This window comes from Puma concolor, chromosome B1, assembly GCF_028749965.1.
Source record: "Puma concolor isolate L17-30 chromosome B1, mPumCon1.1.hap2, whole genome shotgun sequence".
Lineage (NCBI taxonomy): Eukaryota > Metazoa > Chordata > Mammalia > Carnivora > Felidae > Puma > Puma concolor.
This window is the reverse complement of record NC_141670.1, coordinates 181062500-181083627: the sequence shown is the minus strand read 5'-3', so window position 1 is coordinate 181083627 and position 21128 is coordinate 181062500.

The following is a 21128-nucleotide window of genomic DNA, read 5'->3' as shown; positions in this document are numbered from 1 at the left end:
GAGCTTTGATGTGGGGCTCAAACACATCAACTGTGAGATCATGACCTGAGCCAAGATGAAGAGTTGGTTGATCAACTGACTGAGACACCCAGGAGCCCCTACACATCTAACTTTTAATACATGAAATAGTTTTATAGTTTTAGGTTGCTTCATACAATAAATATACAACTGAGTCACAAATGCCCAAATACCGTTGTATTGTCTCTGATACATATTCACAAAGAAAATTTTGTATTTTTATGGTATACATATTCATACAACACATAATGTAGTAATTGGGATTATAAAACAAACATATAATTTTTTCAGTTTACCTATATATGCATAATTTAGAGAAACATACTTCCACATAGAAAACTTGATCATTTTTGTTAGCCATACTAATTTAATTGAAGCTGGTAATTTGGGTTTGCGTTTTCTTAGCTCATTTTAATTTACCGCATTTGTTTGAATTCCTTATTTTTACTGAGCACATTAAAAGAAATGGAGTCAGGGATATTAGTCACATTCCGAAAACACAAGACCAATTAATCAATACAGAGGTAATTCCTCATAGGTATTATACTTCTAGTGCCTTGCTTGACTCATTCATCTGGACTCCTTTTTTCACCTTTTTGAAAATGTAAAGATAAGTCCTTTAGTATGATACTAGGCTTTATTTTGATAGATCTAATGAATTAGACTCATGCTATGAAAAAAAAAATCTAATAATGTGCATAATGAATTCTTCTCATTCTCTGTGCACCTGTTCTCTCTCATTATATCTGAATATCTGGGATTATTCCAAAGTGCTCCATAATGACTTTTTTGTAAGCAAGACAAGTAGAAGAAACTCTTCAAGGACAGCATGAATTTGTATTTGAAACTGTGCTAAATAGGAAGAAGGGAAGTGATAGCAACAGACAGACCATGAGACATGCGTCATTTGGAGACAGGAAGATTCATGGGATAAAGAATCCTGCCAGTAACAAAAGGTAAAAAAGTACAAAACAGTCTCAGTTCTTTGAATACCAGCTTGAATTTCCAACTAACAGACTTTCCTGTATTATTTTTTGGGAAATATTTAAGCAACAACTTTTTTCTATTTTGAAGGTATCTACAAGAGTAATTATCTGATATGTTTGTACCTTCTAGGTATCTATAAATAAATACTATATAGATTTACTTTACTTGCAATCCTTGCCTATATTTCAGATTTTCTCAAACTGTGGAGGTTGACATAAGAGAACTATAGCTAACTTCACCTTTACAAAGTTAAATCATAAAAAGAAACTGAAGTTATTTGTGAGCAATTCTAACTAAGCACTTTTATTTAAAATAGTAGGTTAGCGGGGCGCCTGGGTGGCGCAGTCGGTTAAGCGTCCGACTTCAGCCAGGTCACGATCTCGCGGTCCGGGAGTTCGAGCCCCGCGTCAGGCTCTGGGCTGATGGCTCAGAGCCTGGAGCCTGTTTCCGATTCTGTGTCTCCCTCTCTCTCTCTGCCCCTCCCCCGTTCATGCTCTGTCTCTCTCTGTCCCAAAAATAAATAAACGTTGAAAAAAAAATTAAAAAAAAAGAAAAATAAAATAGTAGGTTAGCAACTGAGTTTTAAATATTTACCTTGACTGTTACCATTACCTTTTGAAATATGCAAATTAACCCTTTAATATGTTGCCTTTTTTGATGGAGCAAAAACTCTAACACACATCATCAAAATTATCCCATATTAAAAATTCTAAAATTTCAATAGTTCATATTTCTGTCAAGAGTTCTGGGTGAATTGAGGTAAAGAAAGGGTACGTATAGAGAAGAAGTTTAATAGTACTAATCCAAATCTTCCTTAGAAGACTATAAAACAAACAAATTAAGGCAAACATCTAGCAAGTTCAGTTAGGAAAACAAGAGTTCCAAAAGATACACTTTGGAGTAGAAAAATTTATTTTCCTTCTTTCCTTCCTTCCTTCATTTTCTCTTTCCCTCCTTCATTCCTTTCTTCCTTCCTCCTTTGCAAAAAAGCATAATGAATATACTCTAAGACAATGCCATTCTACAGTTTTTATTGTCAGTGTGTGGATTACTGAACAAAATAGCAGGAAATAAATTACTTTGTTAATACTGATATCAAGATCCAGGAGGCCTGACCCACAACCAGAAGTTATTTTAGTTTATAATGGCCTACAATACTGGTAACATGAAGAGCTTCAGAATCGGGCGCCTGGGTATTTCAGTCAGTGAAATGTCCTACTTCAGCTTAGTTTATGATCTTGCAGTTCAAGAGTTTGAGCCCCATGTCAGGCTCTGTGCTGACAGTTCAGAGCCTGGAGCCTGCTTCAGTCTGTGGCTCTCTCTTTCTCTCTGCTCCTACCCCACTTGCTCTCTCTCTCTCTCTATCTCTCAAAAAATAAATAAATGTTAAGGAAAATTTAAAGAGCTTCAGAATATCTTTGGTTTAATCCAAGTTTCATTTTTTCCTGTTATGTTCTCTTCTATTTTCTTATTATGGTACCACTGTTATTACACTAATGTTATGCTATTAATCATAAAATTAAGGGAGTGGCTTTCTGCACAACTAATATATGCTTCTATGAGGGCTAATAAAATAATAATATCTAATATTTATTGAGCATTTACTTTATGTTAGACACTGTATCAAGCATCAAGCATGTTAAATGTAATATATCTTCAACTACTTAAACCAAAGTGTTTAAAAGGAAAAGGATGGGGCACCTGAGTGGCTCAGTCGGTTGAGCATCTGACTTCAGCTCAGGTCATGATCTGACACTCTGTGAGTTCGAGCCCCTCGTTGGGCTCTGTGCTGACAGCACAGAGCCTGGAGCCCGCTTCAGATTCTGTGTCTCCCCCTCTCTCTGCCCCTCCCCTGCTCATGCTCTGTCTCTCTCTGTCTCAAAAATAAATAAAAACATTAAAAATTTTTAAAAAATAAAAGGAAAAGGAAAAGAAAATGAACACAGAAACAATAACTTGGAGGTTAACAAAAGAAAATACAGTGAAAGGTTCAATTTATCATATTCAGAATTTTACTGAAGTTATATTTTCACTTGCCCCTACCCTTAGAATCAAGTACTGAACACTTATTTCCTTATAACTAAACACTATGGATTGAAAACAAATTTTACACTTTAAATGAGAGAAAAATCTCTCTTGAAAACTGCCCCACTTCGTTTAATGTCAGCATTTTGTGAGGCCATTCAGTTTCAACGGTGACAAGAATTTTAGGAAGAAACTAATCTTAAGAAATAATAAGCTGTTTTATTCATACTCAACAAGCCTACTTCCGAGTCTGCTTCAATTTTTTAAATGAGAAAAAAAAAACTTCCTATGATATTTTCAAATTTCTATATGCCAAGATTTGAGGATTTAATTCAGATACTTTTTCAGATGGTTAGGCTGTTTAGTAGAGGGTTTGAGTTTGTTGCATGGGTGGAGTTTACCAGAATTTGCTTCCTCCAGGTGAATGAAGGGTGTGTCAGTTTGGGTTAGAAAGAACTGTAATTTAATTAAGGCTTTACAACTTACACAGTCTGTAAACTTAGGCAACTTTCTCAATGCCCTTGAACCTCTGCTCCTATAATTATAATTGAAATGAAAATAATGTCTTCCTTACAGAGTAGGAAAGCACTTTGCACATTTACGTCCTGGGTCAATATCAGTATTTTCTTTCTATTAGCTGTATAACTTCAGCAAGTCATTTAATCTTTTAATAAATAGGGACAATAATAATATATATAATTATATAGTTATAATCTTAATATAAAAGTAGGAACATGGACCAGATAGTTACTTTGAGAATTATTTTATTTTATTCAACCATAGAAAGAAGTTATATCAACTCAAATGGCAATCCACACTTCATAGGTTTGAACTAGAGCCTGAACACATTTAGCTTCAGAAGCCTTACATGCGATCTTGATGTCTAGACTTCAGAAACAATAAGCCCTACTAAAAATTTCTAAGGCAAAATGTGATCTAGTCCTCTCCCTGCTTTATGATATTTTATATCTTGTGATTTGTAAAAAGTTGGAGAGCAAAAAAGCTCTGTTACCATGGGGACATTTTTTGGCATCATTGCACAGCTTCTTTTGTTTTCTATATCAACTGCATTCACATTCTATAGTAAAAACCTAGTACATGCTCCAGATTACCAACCTCATAATATTATTTTTCCATTCTCAATTTCATTCTTCTCCCCTTCTAAATAGAGATAATTGGGGTGCCTGGATGGCTCAGTCAGTTAAGTGTCCGTCTTCAGCCCAGGTCATGCTCTCGTGGTTCGTCATTTCAAGCCCCATGTTCTAGCTCTGTGCTGACAGCTTGGACCCTGGAGTCTGCTTCTGATTCTGTCTCCCTCACTCTCTGCCCCTGCCCCACTTGCACTCTGTCTCTTTCTCTATCAAAAATAAAAATTAAAATTCAAAAAATTCAAAATAGAGGATAATAGTAAAATACTATAACCTTCAGTTGAGGTATTGCATGAAAAGCCTTTAACAGACTTGAACAAACAATAAATGGTAGGTTTAATTATTTGAGATATGCACTAGCCTACTTATTTGATAAACATGGAATATTTTTGAGACACAAACTTGAAGTAGTTATTATATAAAAGAATATAAATGAATATTTCCTTGAATCATACTTTATTTTTTACAAATGTATTGAGATACTTTTAAGGTTTACAGTTTGATTTTCATGCATTGTAATAAAGATCTCCATGGTCAAATTAAATAACTTGTCCATCAGCTCTACACAGTGTGTGTGTGTGTGTGTGTGTGTGTGTGTGTGTTGAGAAAATTTAATATCTATCTTAGAAAATTTCAAATATAGAATACAATATGGTTCACTATTGTCACCATGCTATATATTAGATCTCTAGCCCTTTTTTGTCTGGCATAACTAACTGAATCTTTCTACCCTTTGACTAACATTTCCCTACTTTTCCCACACCCAACCCCCTGGCAGTCACCATTTCACTGTCTGCTTTTAAGAGTGTGACTTTTCAGAATCAACATATAAATGAAATCTCTCAGTATGTGTCTTTTTGTGTGTGGCTTATTTCATTTAGCATAATGTCTTCCACATCCATCTATATTTTATCAAATGGCAGAATTTTTTAAGGCTAAAAATAAGCTAAAAACTATGTGATATGAATGCATATATGAATATGTATAGTGGGCATATATGTGTGTGTATATATATATATATATATATATATTTCTTTATCTGTTAGGTTATTGATAGACACTTGGGTTATTTTCATGGCTTGGTAATTGTGAATAATGCTACAAATAGACATTTCTCAAAAGACAACATATAAATGACCATCAATACATGAAAATGTGCTCAGCATTACTATTCATCAGTCAGTCTCAACCACAGTGATAGAATAGCTATTACCAAAATTTACCATAGAATATTCCCACAAAAAGACAAAATATAACAAGTGTTGGTGAGGATGTGGAGAAAAGGGAACTCTTGTGCACTCATGGTGGGAATGTAAATTGGTACATTTATGGAAAAGAATATGGTGATTCCTCAAAAAATTAAAAATGGAACTATCAGATGATCCAGCAATTCTGCTTCTGAGTATATATCAAAAGGAAATGAAATCAGCATCATGTTCTCTAATTGTTGCAGCCCCAACATTTCTTTTTTTTTTCTTTTTTTTTTTTTAATTTTTTTAACGTTTATTTATTTTTGAGACAGAGAGAGACAGAGCATGAACGGGGGAGGGGCAGAGAGAGAGGGAGACACAAAATCGGAAGTAGGCTCCAGGCTCTGGGCCATCAGCCCAGAGCCCGACGCCGGGCTGGGACTCACGGACTTCTAAGTCCTGACCTGACCTGAAGTCAGACGCTTAACCGACTGAGCCACCCAGGCGCCCCCAGGCCCAGCATTTCTAAAGACCATGTATAACAACCAGGTTTCCTTGTTCTAAGTGACAGGTGAATTCTAAGAAAACAAATAGCAGCCTAGAGAAGGATAAAGAGGTGTAGAAATACACTAGAAGCAAATGATACCTGTTCAGTATGTAGCCACAACTTACTGAACTTTACTACAGAGAACTCTGACAAATTATTAGTATCAGTAACACAATTGTGGACAATTAGTAATTTCTCTGAAGAGTCAATGATTTCTCAAATTTCCAATGATTGTTTATTATTTCCTTCTATTTCAAAGTTCTGGGTTAAGAAAGTGATTGGGCCTCTAGATCCATGGACAAAGAAGACCAATCTGGATATAAATAAACAAGTGTTGAAGTGGTTCATAGTTTGAACCATTGAGCATCTTAATATACAGAGGTAAGAAAGAAGAAAAATCAAAGAAGCCTGAAAATTTGCAGTGTGGGCTCTTGTAAGCCAAGAGAACAGTGCTTCAGGAGAAGGAGCTCTTGCCTATCAAAAATGCCGAAATCACAGAAGACTCAGAATTGATATCTTTCAGAATAGTTCATATGGAAATGTGAGCACAAAAACCTGACTGCTGTGGATTCAAGAAAGGATAGGATGTGAGAACTGGAAGCCACAAAGGTAGACAAGTCTTTCAAGGAGTTTTTCAATAACTTTTCAATAATGGGAAGTAGAGAAATTTGGTAACAGCTGGAAGAGTTACAAAACATCATAACTGAGTAATTAAATCATGTTCTTAGAGTCTTAATGATTATATACCGAAAATCAATCAGGAGTAAAATACAAAGCTATTAAACATAGTTTGCATCGGCTTGAACCCTCATTGAGACAGGTTCATGAAGTATATTTTCCTAGTTTCCATAGGATCATTTCACTTTCTAGTTTATCCCTAATTTGTATAGTCTGGAAACAGATTTTAAATTTTAGATCTTTTTACATCACATTTTATTATTTTGCTATACTACCAAATAAAGCTTTTATTATACATTAGAGTAACTAAATATAAAATAGAGAAAAATGTTAGTTCGACATGACTGCTCTCTGAAGATTAGGGTCTTTACTGATTCAGTGATCCATTCTGTAACTCATGTGCCATGGACCTTACAAGGTACTAAAACAGTGGCTGTTAAACACAGGGATGCTGAGACTCTGCTGATTTATTTCAGCCTCTGGAAGTCAGAGTGACATTCATTCAGGTTTGTATGACAGCCATTGTTTCCTCCTTCAAAAGGACAAAGGTAATTTGTTTGTGTATTTAGGTAGTTGGTCATTTGATTGGCTGATTTTGTTTCCTCTACAACATCAGAGAAATTTATTAGGTTGGTTATTTTTCCATTACTAGTTATGTCTATTTATTATACACATAATATATTCCCACAATGTGGGCCAGATGCCGTGAAAAAAAAAAATCAATCCTGTCACATGGTCAATCAAAATCTCAGTTATAGGAATTAGATCTCTAGCCCTTTTTTGTCTGGCATAAATGAATCTTACTACCCTTTGACTAACATTTCCCTATTTTATAGGAATGAAATCTTAAAATATCTTTATCTTTATCCAAACAGTAGAAATGGCCACTTTCATTCTGTATTCACACTACTTGGCATTTAAATCATTAGCAAAAGAGAATTAATCTCCATTTCACATCCAAACCCAATGTTGCTTTTGACTTAATACGCAAGCCAGTCAACCTAACAGAGGCCACAGAAGCTAATGTTTATGGTGTCTTAATGGAAGACAAATAATGTTTGATTTTATTTGGTGCCACTGACAATGTCCTCTTGCATTTTAAGCATTTTATAGAACTAGAGTATCTTTTGGTAGAACACCAATAAGTCGTGAGCACTTCGGAAAAAAAAAAAAAAAAGTTCTCCCACTGCATTCCCATATCTACCCAACTCTTTCTTGGTTCCATTTCCTGCTTACCCTTCTGAATCTGCTCACTCTTTTTTATTGTCCTCATTTATAGAGACATTATTTAAGATTCAATCTACTGACCATTGGCTGTTCCCACTCACAAACCATCACATTTAACTCTCTGTACTATTATCTGTTGGTTCTTAATTTTGCCTTTCCTATGGATACTGTTTACATGATCTAGGCAAAAGCCCACGCTGACGCAAATTAGCAATTACTCAGTTTCTCAGATCCCAGTTCAGGTCTGGGGTTTTCCTTTCTCTAAAATAAAAGTTAATATATCAATAAAAAATCATTCCAGTTTTTGAGCTTTTTATTTTATTCCTCATGACATTAGAAATATTCAAGACAGGAAAGTTATTTAATATCTGAAAACATATTTTTGCATTAAATTTGGTGTGCAAGTCTAAAATGGTTTAAGAGCAATCTATTGCCCCAATATTTTATATCTTTCTATTTTCCCATGTATCTGGAACACTTCTAACAACTCACAGGAATCTACTCAGACTATATTCTTCTTATCAACATTTCATTCTGCTAATAAACACAAGAAGAAAATAAAAATATTCAGGCCATAGCTGGAAATACATGTTCACTGAGTCTGTAATTCTATGGTGTGATGATTGCAATCAGAAGTTCTACAAGGGTCAGGAGATAGCAGTGTAAAATAAAATCTGTGTAGCTTAGATATTTATCAAAGGAATACCACTTAAGTTTGAAAATTGCCACTAAATCAACAGTTCATTTCTTAAATGGGGCTACAATATTGTACAACACAGGACTCTACACATATTTATTGTTTTGTAATTTAGTCACAGAACTTCATTTGACCTGCAATATTCAGTTCATCCATTCTTTCTCAAATTTACTTAATTTACAAGAGAAAATGCCACATTCAAATATCAAAAAAAAAAAAAATACATTGGATCCTGTTGGTTCAAAATAATTTCTGTCTAGCACCTAAAATTGATATTTATGGAATGCATATAAATTAAATGTAGAAAAGTTTATCTTCTGCTAATTTCCCAAATGTAGCAAGAAGGTAAGCTGAACATAGGACATGGTTTGTGTATTAATTTCGCATTGATCAGAACATGGTAATTGTCATCGTGGATCAAAATCATGGTTTATTAAGAGATGGATCCTCTTTCCATAATCAAGTTGTTCATTCAGCAAATTTTTCTTGGCACTTGGAAAAGTCCAGAATCTGTTTTAAACAGTGAGAAAAAAAGCAGCGAACAAAGTAAAAAGGACCTGAATTCATAAAACTTATATTCAATGCCAATGTTTTTTAATGTTTGCTTTATTTTGAGAGAGAGAGAGAGAGAGAGAGAGAGAGAGAGAGCACATGTGTGCATGAATGAGGGAGGGACAGAAACAGAAGGGGAAGGAGAATCCCAGGCAGACTCCGGCTGTCAGTGCAGAGCCCCATGTGGGGTTTGATCCCACCAACCAGGAGATCTTGACTTGAGCCAAAATCAAGAGTTGGAGGCTTAGCCAACTGAGCCATCCAGGCGCCCATCAATGCCAATTTTGAAGTTAAATATATACCAGGTTATTTTTATGTGACTATGATTGTCATTCACGCCCATACACATGTTTACACATATATAATTGTATACCATTAAATAAGATAATTACATCATAATCTCCTGGTAAATAGTGGTTATCAGTGTAATGATCATTAACATAGTTTAATAGATGCTATGAATTTGCCGTCCATTATATGGGTAAACCCTTGAATTGGTTTGTTTTAAACTTGCGTCATTGAGGTTATAATCATTGTCCTAATCCTAAAATGTAATTATTTAGTGAGTATATATCAATACACACAGTATTCATGCCAAGTACAATTTCATGTCTGACAGACACCAAGCATCTCATGGTTTACCTAATATTCTTTTACAAATGTTGATTTTCAAATTGAACATATCATAGATCTTTTGAGTCAAGCAGCACATTAAACATATTTTAAGAGAAAACTCATATACGTTCCCATTTAACTTGCCTGAGTTGTGATATCACAAAATATTTAAAAACTTTATTTTATGTATGCATGTTATTATAAAATGCTACAACTAAATTACATGTATGGGTGGTGCTCTTTTCTACATTTTTCTGATAAGTTAATGTGTTCTATTTCGCAATGCAATTATGAGCCCTCACTCCTCCATGACTCTGCCCATGATACTACTTCTGTCTAAAATGTTCTTTTCACCTTCTGTTAAATTCTCTTCATCCTTCAAGATTCACTTCAATGGTTCCCTCTTCTAGAAAAATACCTACTATTTTTTGCTTTTATATACGTGTCTCTGTGCAAAACATATTAAACTTTCATCACTTTATTTTATAATGAACTTTGTTATGCCAGTGATACAGATGAGACATAAAATCTCATAGGAATTTTGTAACTTCCCCAAAGGCAAACAGGTGGTTAAGCTGGAAATTGACATCTGGCCATCTGGCTACAAAGTGACTGTGCAAACTTTCCTGCATGCATATTTAATTCTAAATTTTGAAAATCTTTTTTATGTGATCATATCCTCTACTAAACTATAAGCTTCTGGAGGGTCAGAATTACTCTCTTTTTTTCATAATTTTTTTCTATTATGCCTGTCTATCAGTTGATACTCCATAAATGTGCATTGGTAAATAAATATATATGTTAATGAGCCAATTTATTTTGCATTGATGGCAATACATATTATTTTAAACAACTTTTCTATTGAAAACTTTTTATTTATATAAAACCAAAACTGTCTTCCTCTAACTGTTCCACTTTCCCTTTAGTTAAATCTCTTGGAGTCCCTTAGTATACATTTAATTCATTCCCTTCCAATGTTTAAAACAACTCTTATTACAGAACAAATCTTCCCATTCCTTTTGTTACTATTCATCTGCAATAACTTCATCATATGGTCCTGGCCATTCTCCTTTATTAAAATTGGATTCAATTCCACATAATCCAAAAACTAATGATCAAAAGCTCATTTTTGTTTTCTTGTTTTAGATTCCCATGTAACAGCATGAAATTGGTTGGATTTGGAAGAAGCGGGGGTATCTCACTCATTCTAGAGGCTCTGATTCTACTACGCCTTCCAAAATTGTAGATTTTCTTTTTTCTCATCTAGTTTTAGTTTTCTTTATCTCTTTCTTGCTCGTGTTGCCTTATCCGTCCACCTCTGCCTCCTCCTCCTTCTTCCTCATTTACTTTTTGAAGTCTGTTCTCATTGTGGGTTTCTTTGAGGATCAACTCGTAAACATTAACTTTCAAAAACTTAAATTTAGAAGGTTGAAAATTAAGAAATCTCTATTTATCCATACTAAATAAAATCAACTTAAGCTTATTTGCTTGCGATACAAAGACACCACAAAGATACACCTATTAACATGTCCCAGTGTTTTGCTTCAAAGTGTTTGCAGCTGAAAAAAAACATTCCACACATCTGCCTGAAAATATAACAGACGTCTAATTTGATATTGGAACTACTATCTGAATAACATTACAGATCAGCCTACTCTTGAGATTAACAGAACAATTCTAGCAAAAGTTAATATGGCTCTGAGTCCCAGTATTGACATGATTTGTAAGGTCTAAAGGAGTAACAATAAATGGCAAATCTTTTTCAGTAGTCCATATATTTCATGAAGGACAGAGAGAAGGGTTTGAATCGAGGAAAAAGCTTTCAATTGATAGGGCATCAAGCTGGATAATCTCTGTCACTGAAGATAGTTTGAAGCATGAATTTAGCATCTATGTGTAATACAATAGTTAGATAAACACATTAATCAGCACCTTCAATTACTTTAACTGGAGTGTATAAGAGCAAAAAAGAAAACAATTAGAAACTCAGTGTGCCGAAGTATGGACTGGTACTGAATGATTCAGTAACTATTTCCAGGGGACATGAAGAGAAATCAAGCTCCACCTCGTGAACTGAAAGATGAGTATGACTTAGCATGTTAGTGGTTGAGAGTGACAGAGGACAAGGCTCCTGGCAGAGTGAACAGTAGGTATGAACAACACAGCTACAGAACTCCAGGTGCGACTACAATATAAAGCCTAAAAATGGTACAATTTGGGTTTAGAATCAGCAAGATGCTAACTAGCTGGCCACTTTATAGAGGCCAAAATAAACTTTTTTATTATTATGGTCGTTGTTGTTTAAACTTGCATTGTTTTCTTTTTTTGTTTCTTTTGTTTGATTGCTTTGTTCTGGATTCTTTGTTTTTTTTTTGTTTGTTTGTTTGTTTCTTGGTTTTAGTAAGATGAACATATAGGTGGTGGTATAGAATGTGGTTTAAAAAGGAGAGGAGGATTTTATGTGAGTGGTTGGGGTGCGATGCTCTAAATGAGGCTGAAGCATGTGCGACACGGAGGAGAGTGATGGATTTGGGTCCCTCTGAAGGATTAGTCAAGAAAATATATTTATAAAAAAAGCTTCTATTCCTCTTCACTAAGCTAATAACAATGAATTTTGTTTTTATTTATTGGTAACTTTATTTGCTTTTTTACTTATTTGTAATTTGCCTTGCTTCAAAGGGTGATTGATACAGAGGACATCTAATGTTACAGGTTTATCAGGTGCAGGGGTAAAATTGGTGAAAAAAGAGAACTTTAAAAAAGTAATAGTTTGATCTTAATGACTATTATGTTAATAGAAATAGAAAAGTCAGAATGAGAGGAAGATGGTTACTAAAATATGCTGTCATTGGGATGACAGCAGAGAATCCCAGTGGGAATCATTAGCTGGTGTTTGGAAATAATGATCAGGGAAGAGAGATATATTTCAATACTCTCTATATATCTGTCTATATAATATATAATGTACATATAGAAGTTGAAGTCACCAAAGTGGATAAAGTTCTCAAATATTTAGAGTAGGAAGAACTGATCAAAAGCTAAATATTGGTGAATATTAACCTTCATGATAGAAAAGTCTTCCCCTGAAGGTCTGAGTTTTATCAACGATAAGAATTACAACGCATTTTGGTTGTTTCTTTTTTTATTTTTTAATGTCCACTTTATCCCTGGAAGGTTAAAACATATGCATGTCTTTCAATAATCATGAGTCTTTCATATAATACAGCATTTGTCAAAGCAATAGGGGGTTTCTACATTTCAAATGAAATCGTATTTTATATCTTTCAGAATTGTACATTTTTAAATAATGTAAGTGAAAGAAACTACTAAAGACTGTTTTATTTACCTCATCGTGTGTGTGCACGTGTGTGCGCATGGCATGTGTGTATGTGTTTGTGTATGTGTGTGTGTAGCTTCATAAGCGCATTGGTCTTCTAACCACAAACATTTAATTTGGCTACCTTATGAGTTGGCTTATACTTCTAGTCTACTTAGGTGAAGATATATCTGAATTACAGATGATGTTGAGAATACATTTTTTTAAAGCGACTCAAATTGTGTATGAGCAATGTTAGGTACCATAATGTTTACTTTAAAGAGCTATTCCAAATGGTTTGTTACATAAAATCAAAACTGCTTTATAGTTAGGTTATCTATTTCCGAAATATAAACACTTTTAAGTATTTAACAGCTCATTTTAAAGGGGTATAATGCTCCTTCCATATGTGTTCTATCTTGCCTTAGAGCCCACATCAAGAGATGCTATTTTTTTTTCAATTGCACTGATTCCTGGGTGGAAAATTACCTTCCGGGTTCAAACACATAGAAACAAGTGTGCAGAAAGTAAGCTATCAGTTTATGCCAATGGAAAACAAATTAAATATCAGCTTTGGCTAAGCTTGGAGAAACAGTGTAGGCATATATCTTTGAGCAAGAACATGCCCCTCTCTGGTTCTGATTGTTCTCTAATGCACTACAAGTTACAGAGACCTTCACCTCCATTCAATAATGTCCTTTATCAATTTCTTGCAGACAATGATGTCTGTTGGTAGAATTTCCCTTATCGGCTGCAGCTTCCCTTATTTGAATGGTATCTCATTCTTCAACTGCCGTTTACCTTAAGGATTCCTCAGAACCATTTTCTTGGACCTCAACTCAGGCTCTGTTGAGCTTTCTCTTGCAAATTGCATCAGCAAAGCTTGCCCAGTTTACACCATGGTGTGTCATACTCAGAGAACTGCCCGGTAAATAATTCCATGATTTTCTTTTCCTAAATGGAAAATAGGATTACCAATTTTCTGGACTCAGAATGAAACTCACATTTTCCAATTTGAGACACTGAGTGTCTCATTCTCTCCTGGAATCTATCTTCATTTTTTCTTTCAGCAAATATTCAGAGAGCCTTCCATCTGTCAGGAGAAGTATCACGGTGTTGAAGAAACTGTAGTGAAAAAGAAAGATTATAATCCCCAACCTCAAGGAGTTAGTATTCTATTAAAGAAGATAGATATTCAATAAGACAGACCTAGTTCTGATCTCATGAAGTTTATATTCTGCCAGCCAGAGAAAAACTCATTAAAAGACAATTTATGTGATTTAGTATTTAAACATAAGTTTCATACTGAGAACTAGGGAACTCATGTCAGAAGTATCTGATTTAGTCCAGGGCCAGATTTTTATTTTATATGGGGAGTATTTGGCAGGTCAAAGAAGTTTGTTTTATTTTGCTTTATTTAAAATATCATTATTGATTTAATATTTAAAAGCTAAGTAGTTTTAAATTTCACAAATATAAGCCATCAGAAGCAGCCATCAGAAGACAGAATACAGAAGATAAAGCATATTCAAGCATTCAGAAAACAAAAAAAAAGCATGCAGGAAATGTAAAATCTGATGTGTGGATGCAGCAAGGGTGGGAAGGGTAAGAGATAAAAATGGTAATAAAATATATATAAATTATATATATATGATATATATGTATATATATGTGTGTGTATGTATGTAGATGTGTGTGTATGTGTGCATGTGTGTATATATATACATATGCATATATATGTGTGTGTGTATATATATATATATACATATATATATAATAATCTGCATTGTTGTAAGTGAAAGTAATTACTATTAATAATTACATCAGGACCATAGAAAAATTGCCCAGAGAAGGATTTGAATCATTATCTTAAGAGCAAGGAGAGGCCTTCAAGGGTTTTAAATAGGGAAGAGATTTATGTTTTCAAAAAAGTAACCTGTAGGTCCAAAGAGAAAGGGTTTGAGAGAAGTACTAATAGATAGTGGAGACTGGCTAGAAAACAATTACAGTATTTTAGATGAAAGTTGGTGATGCCCATGCTTAGGAAACAACCAAGGGGGAAAAAAAAAAAAAAAAAGAGGACTGGTAAATAAATGGAGTATTTTAAGACCTTAACGGTTCTGAAGCATTCTGTTGGTTTACTCTAAACTATTTGGCAAAATCATTGTCAGATTTCCACATTTGGAAGTCATATATATTAAATGTCTGGAGCTGAGATCACTCTATACAAATATATAAGGTAGCATCAGTGGGACCCGGCTATTTATTCATAGACGTTTACCATCTACCCTCAAAATCGACACAGTTACATATCATTACAATTTTAAATCTAGGATTACCATTTCTAGATTCTGAATCTGACTGTATAATTGCTTTTGCCATTATTTGTTTATTTTTGATTGTTTAAAATGTTTATTTATTTTGAGAGAGAGAGAGAGAGCACAAGTTGGAGAGATGCACCGAGAGAATCCCAAGCAGACTCCATGCTCAGCTCAGACTTCCGCACGGAGCTTGATCTCGTGACCATGAGATCATGACCTGAGCAGATGTCAAGAGCCCAACTAACTGAGTCATTCAGGCATCCCAGCCATTATTTATTTTTGTATTAAAGGGACAACAGGTCTCATATGGGATATATGTTAAAGAATTTTAGGGAAGGCTATATAGCATTACTTTATTAACATCATGTTTTCCTAAGGAGCCTTTATCTTCTTGTTGTCATTTCTCATTTCTCTATCTCTTGCCACAGCCCAACAGTCTAATACTTTATTTTCCCAGAATCTCCAATAGCAATTGAATGGCATGGACGTGCAACCATTTTCACAAACTCCAAGCCTAGCAACCACGTTTTTCTGTCACTACCTAATATGCACATGTATATACATATATACATGCACACACACACACACACACACACACACACACACACATATATATATATATATATATATATATATATATATATATATTTCTGTCTTGGCTATAGAATTAATCTCCTAACACCCTCCTGAACAAAATTAAGTTGTTATTTGTGTAGCTAGGGTAATCATCGCAATACAATGCTGTTTGAATCAATCCCCATCTCCTGCTCTACACTCATCCATATTTACAACACTCAGTGTCTTTTTATTGCTTTTGGTATGAAGAGGAAGTTGTAAATGTGGCTCAGGAAATGTGCAGGTGTGTTTCCTACTTACTTCTCAACCCTTGTCTTGAAATACTTACACTTCTTGTTTAACATTGACACTAGCCTTCTTTCATTTTCTTCAGTGTGCCTTGTCCTCTCTTACTACATGCTGTTTCCTCTGCCTACTGAGTGCTTTTTCTCTATATGCCATGCATCTTTTGAAATGTTAATGTGAGCTTTATATTTCAACTCAAATGTCCTTTTCTCTAACAGATATTACCTTATTCATCAATTAGACAAAACTCTGTTAGTCTCATGTAACAGGTAACTTTCTTTAATAGAATGCATCATAGTTTTTATTTTATTCATTTGATTAATATTTTATTTGCTCATGAGCATAAGGTTCCTGCACCAGAAAGAGTAATAAGTTGCTTTAATTCCTATTTAAATCCCTAGTTCTTGGCAAATAGTTGCTCAATAAATACATGCATAAATCAACCTCAGGTAAACTTGGAATTGAATATTCCATTGAACAAAAGCTAAAATGTATTAATTTCTGTGCTCAGATAATAGTCAATCACTTAAGAATTCATAAGAATCTCTTCTACAAGGTTCTGCCCCTATTTATTCATATGCATATTCTCTTGCATATCTCTTTTCCACAAAACATTTTGACTCACTGAATCTTCACTCTCACAAAGTATTTTCACTCTGATCCTAAAGGATTTCTGGGGAAAAAAAGGCAAAAAAAAAAAACAAAACAAAAAAATTCTGATTTTTTTTTTTCAAAGTAAAACAAACTAGAATGGGACAAGCCTGTTGAAATCTAAGATCATGATGGATAGAGAATCAATTATAGATCTGTAATTAATCTACTTCCCTCCTTTTCACCAGCTGAAAAATCCCTCCTGGATCTGTGATGCCTATTTAGATTGGCTCACAGACCCCAGGGCTGGGGTTCTACAACTCTGTTGTGTAATCAGTCAACTGACTTTGTCACAGAAATGACAGTTCAGTAGAGTTAAAGAGTCCATGCCTTGGGGCAATGCTATTTAATGAGACCACTGCTAGAATTTGTTTTTATTTTGCACTTGAAAAACCTTATAACTGTCTTTTAACTGTATTACTAGATTTTAAAAGTGGTCAGATTTTTCAGGTAAATATGGTATGTATCCTACTTTTTGCTGCAATTCTAATACATAAGGCGATAAAAGAAAAAAAAAGCGATTGTATTGTGCTAACCTCCCATCCCAGGATGGGGCACATTTATCAATTCTCTTATGCCCATCATAAAACATAGATGATATAAAAGAAAAAAAAAAGGTTCTGAACTTGAGTTCCTATGGGATATGACCCAATTTAAGTTTGCCAACACTATACATTTATACCAGTTAAGTGAGTAAAGAAGTAAGGGCAAAAAGGAGAACTATGAAAGAGACTGGTTATTTTAAGCCTATTAGAAAGAACAGGAATATAAATTTGTAATAAACTTTCCAAAATCCCTTAGCTATGCAACCAAGACTTTCTCTTTGATTTAATAAGAGAAATGGTCATCTTATTCTGTGTAGGGTCACTTGAGTATCTTCGTAATATACAAGCCATTGTAAATAAAAAAGACGAAAGCACAGTGTGTGCTGGGCATGTGATGAACCAGTTTTTGACCCTCTCTCAGCCAGCCAAGGAGTGACATGGAACTTAATCAGCTGCTGAAATGGCAGACGATGCAAAATGTAATTTGAAAAAGAAGGCATGTGTTTTCCGAGGGTGAAAAAGTCAGCGCTGAAGGAGAAAGAAAATGAAAACACATTTTTAGGAGACACCAAAATCCATCTTACCTCTGCACTTTTATTTTTGTGAAATGACTTTTTGATCATCCTTTTTCCTATTTTAGACACAATGCAATGAGAGATATTCTCCAAATTCAGTATATTATCATTAGGGCTCAGCAGACAGGCATTGGTCAGGTTGCTCACATGGCTCAGTTGAGGTTGCCTACTGGATCTAATTCAAGTTCTAGATGAGAGACCCCAGGTAATCCGGACTCTAACACAGGTGTTTCAGGAAAATTAAAACAATTACACAATGCGCAAGACTATTTTCCTGTCTTGTGTATTTAATGTCAAATATATTAATCTATTCTGTAAGTGCCAAATCACACTGGCAAACTCTGTCTTTCTCTCTAGAATCTAGTGAATCCAATATCCAAGGTTAGCATGGCTATGAGAATCATTGAGCAGATGTACTGAAAAGAATTATATGTTTCCTTATTAGAGCTGATTAGTATAATAAGGTACATCCCAGTTACAGTATAGATGTTCTCTTCTGCTTATTTTCCTTCAGAATTTGCTGTACTATTTAGAATGCAAAGTAGTTCCCAGTGACCTAAGTCTAACAGCTTATTCGTTAACTCTAGCAAATGAGATTTAATTTTTATGCTTATTCAAACTATAAAGATTTACTGAGGATTCTTCTTTTTGGAAACTTTTACCTTATTATAACCTTCATCTTGGGCTATTGTAGTTAGAGCAGAACTCAGTGTGTAAGACTCCAAAATTTTTCATAGCACTCATTTTTAAAAATATTTTCCTGATGTCCTTAACAGTCAAGTGACTAAAAAGAATGCATCAGCCCCGAGTATGCATTGATCCCCACTCTTGGATGGAGAAAGGAAGGGGGGGGGGGTAAGCAAAGCATATTAAAAATAAAATTTAATATATTATAATTTGTCATTTTTTACATTGTACTATATGGGGCTTTAGAGGAAGTTTTTCCTTTATTTCATATCATTTAAAATTATCTGACACTTAACCATAAATATACAAAAATGGTTTTACATGAATATTTTGATCATCATTATGAAAACAATGGTTCTTGGTTCTTGATATTGGATGCTCATAGAAAATATGTTTTCTGATAATCCATCCCCTTAATTAGTTCTGGAAATTCCTAAAAGGTGATAACATACAACTAATACATATAATTCATGTCCAACACTTTACGTTATATACCATTTGTTTCCTGTTGTTTTGTCTCCCTTTATGTGGCAGCAGCTGAGAAGCTCTTTTCTACCTCCATTGTCCTTGTATATCACTATCTCTCATAGCTTCTAGTGATAGACACCAGCAATGACATGTGATCACCTTTTAGGTGACAAATGCCTCGAGGTGTTTTATTCATCTTTTATTCATCTTCTGTTCTCATTGCCATGGGAGAAAGTATTTCACAAATTCTTTGTCAGACTGCTCCTAAATCTGACAAACGTGTGGCAATGTGTCAGTCCCGAGGTAGACCAAGAGTAAGGGGATTCGGGTTTGGACCCCCACTCCAAGTAGGAAGAATAATATTGTGGAAAGCAACTCAACTTTGGCTGCCTGGAATCCTTATTATAATCCCGAACTCTGTGCTCATTGACTTTACTCAAATTTGTTGCCATGATTTCCTCCAATCCACTTCTCTTTGAAATCCACAGTCTGTCCTCTTTTTCTACTTCTTTTTTTCCTGAAGTCCAAATACTAAACTGTCTCCCCCTCCTTCTCCAATATCCTCCAAGAGAGAAAGAAGACTCTAGTCTTGGGCACTTCTTTCCTGTGAATGAAGGTCTATTGGAATGCAGTTATACTATTTCCTATACTCAGGAAAGGGACTAGGATGAGGCAAGTAAGGGCTCCAAGGCATAGAATCTAAATAGATACTCACCTTCAGGGTCTTGTATTCAAACAACCCTAAAAATAAGCATCTTCTTAATTTGTATCCCAGCTACCTCACACTTAACTCACTCTCATGCTATGCCAAGCCCTGTTTTTACATATTATCTGTGCTACAACCGCACAGTTGAGTAATTTCCACAGAGACTGTATGGACTGCAAATCGTAAAATATTTACTATTTCATCATTCATATACATTTTTTTGCCAACCCCTGACTGAGTGGGTTCTTGTTCGAAATCAAACGAGCCATACATTTTTGGAGGTGTGGACAAAAGATGGACTATCATTAGTGAGATCTCTATTCTCAGTTTCTGAGTACCTTGGTTGTTATCTAATGGAATAAAAATTGACCATGCAGATGGGCCCAGTAACAAACTTAGCAGAGGGAGAAATTTTTCTTAGTATAGAGGCTGATGTTCAATCTGCTCCCAGTTCAGTTTCTCCTTTCCTCCCTTCCTTCCTGCCTGCCTTCCTTCCTTCCTTCCTTTCTCCCTCCCTCCCTCCCTCCCTCCCTCCCTCCCTCCCTCCCTCCCTCTGTTCCTTCCTTCCTTCCTTCCTTCCTTCCTTCCTTCCTTCCTTCCCTCCTCCCTCTGTTCCTTCCTTCCTTCCTTCCTTCCTTCCTTCCTTCCTTCCTTCCTTCCTTCCCTCCTCCCTCTGTTCCTTCCTTCCTTCCTTCCTTCCTTCCTTCCTTCCTTCCTTCCCTCCTCCCTCCCTCCCTCTGTTCCTTCCTTCCTTCCTTCCTTCCTTGCTTCCTTCCTTCCTTCCTTCCTTCCTTCTTCCCTTCCAGTAGTAAAGACCCCAGGCTCAAGAGTCAGACTACCTGCATTCAAATTCTGTCACTGTCACTGTAAAAGGATGTGACCTGAGGCAAGCTCCTTCACCTTTCTGAGGCTCAGTTCCTCCATCTATAAAAAGGGGCAGGGTGGAAAAATTGGGGCCCCTGGGTGGCTCAGTGGTTTGAGTGTCTGACTTCAACTCAGGTCATGATCTCATGGTTCAAGCCCCACATCGGGCTCGCTGCTGTCAATGCAGAGTCCACTTTGGATCCTCTGTCCCCCTCTCTCTGTGCACCTCATCCACTTGTGCACTCTCAAAAATAAATAAACATCTAAAAAAAAAAAACCCCAGAAGCAACAGTTTATACTAAATTTTGTAATACAATAGGGAAATGTATGACTTTATTGACTGTCTTTTCTGTTGTTAGTGATCAAAACATGTGACAAAAAGACAACACTTAGTACCACCTGTTTTCCACAGACAACAGTGCTTCTTTGGCACCACAGTGACTCAGGACT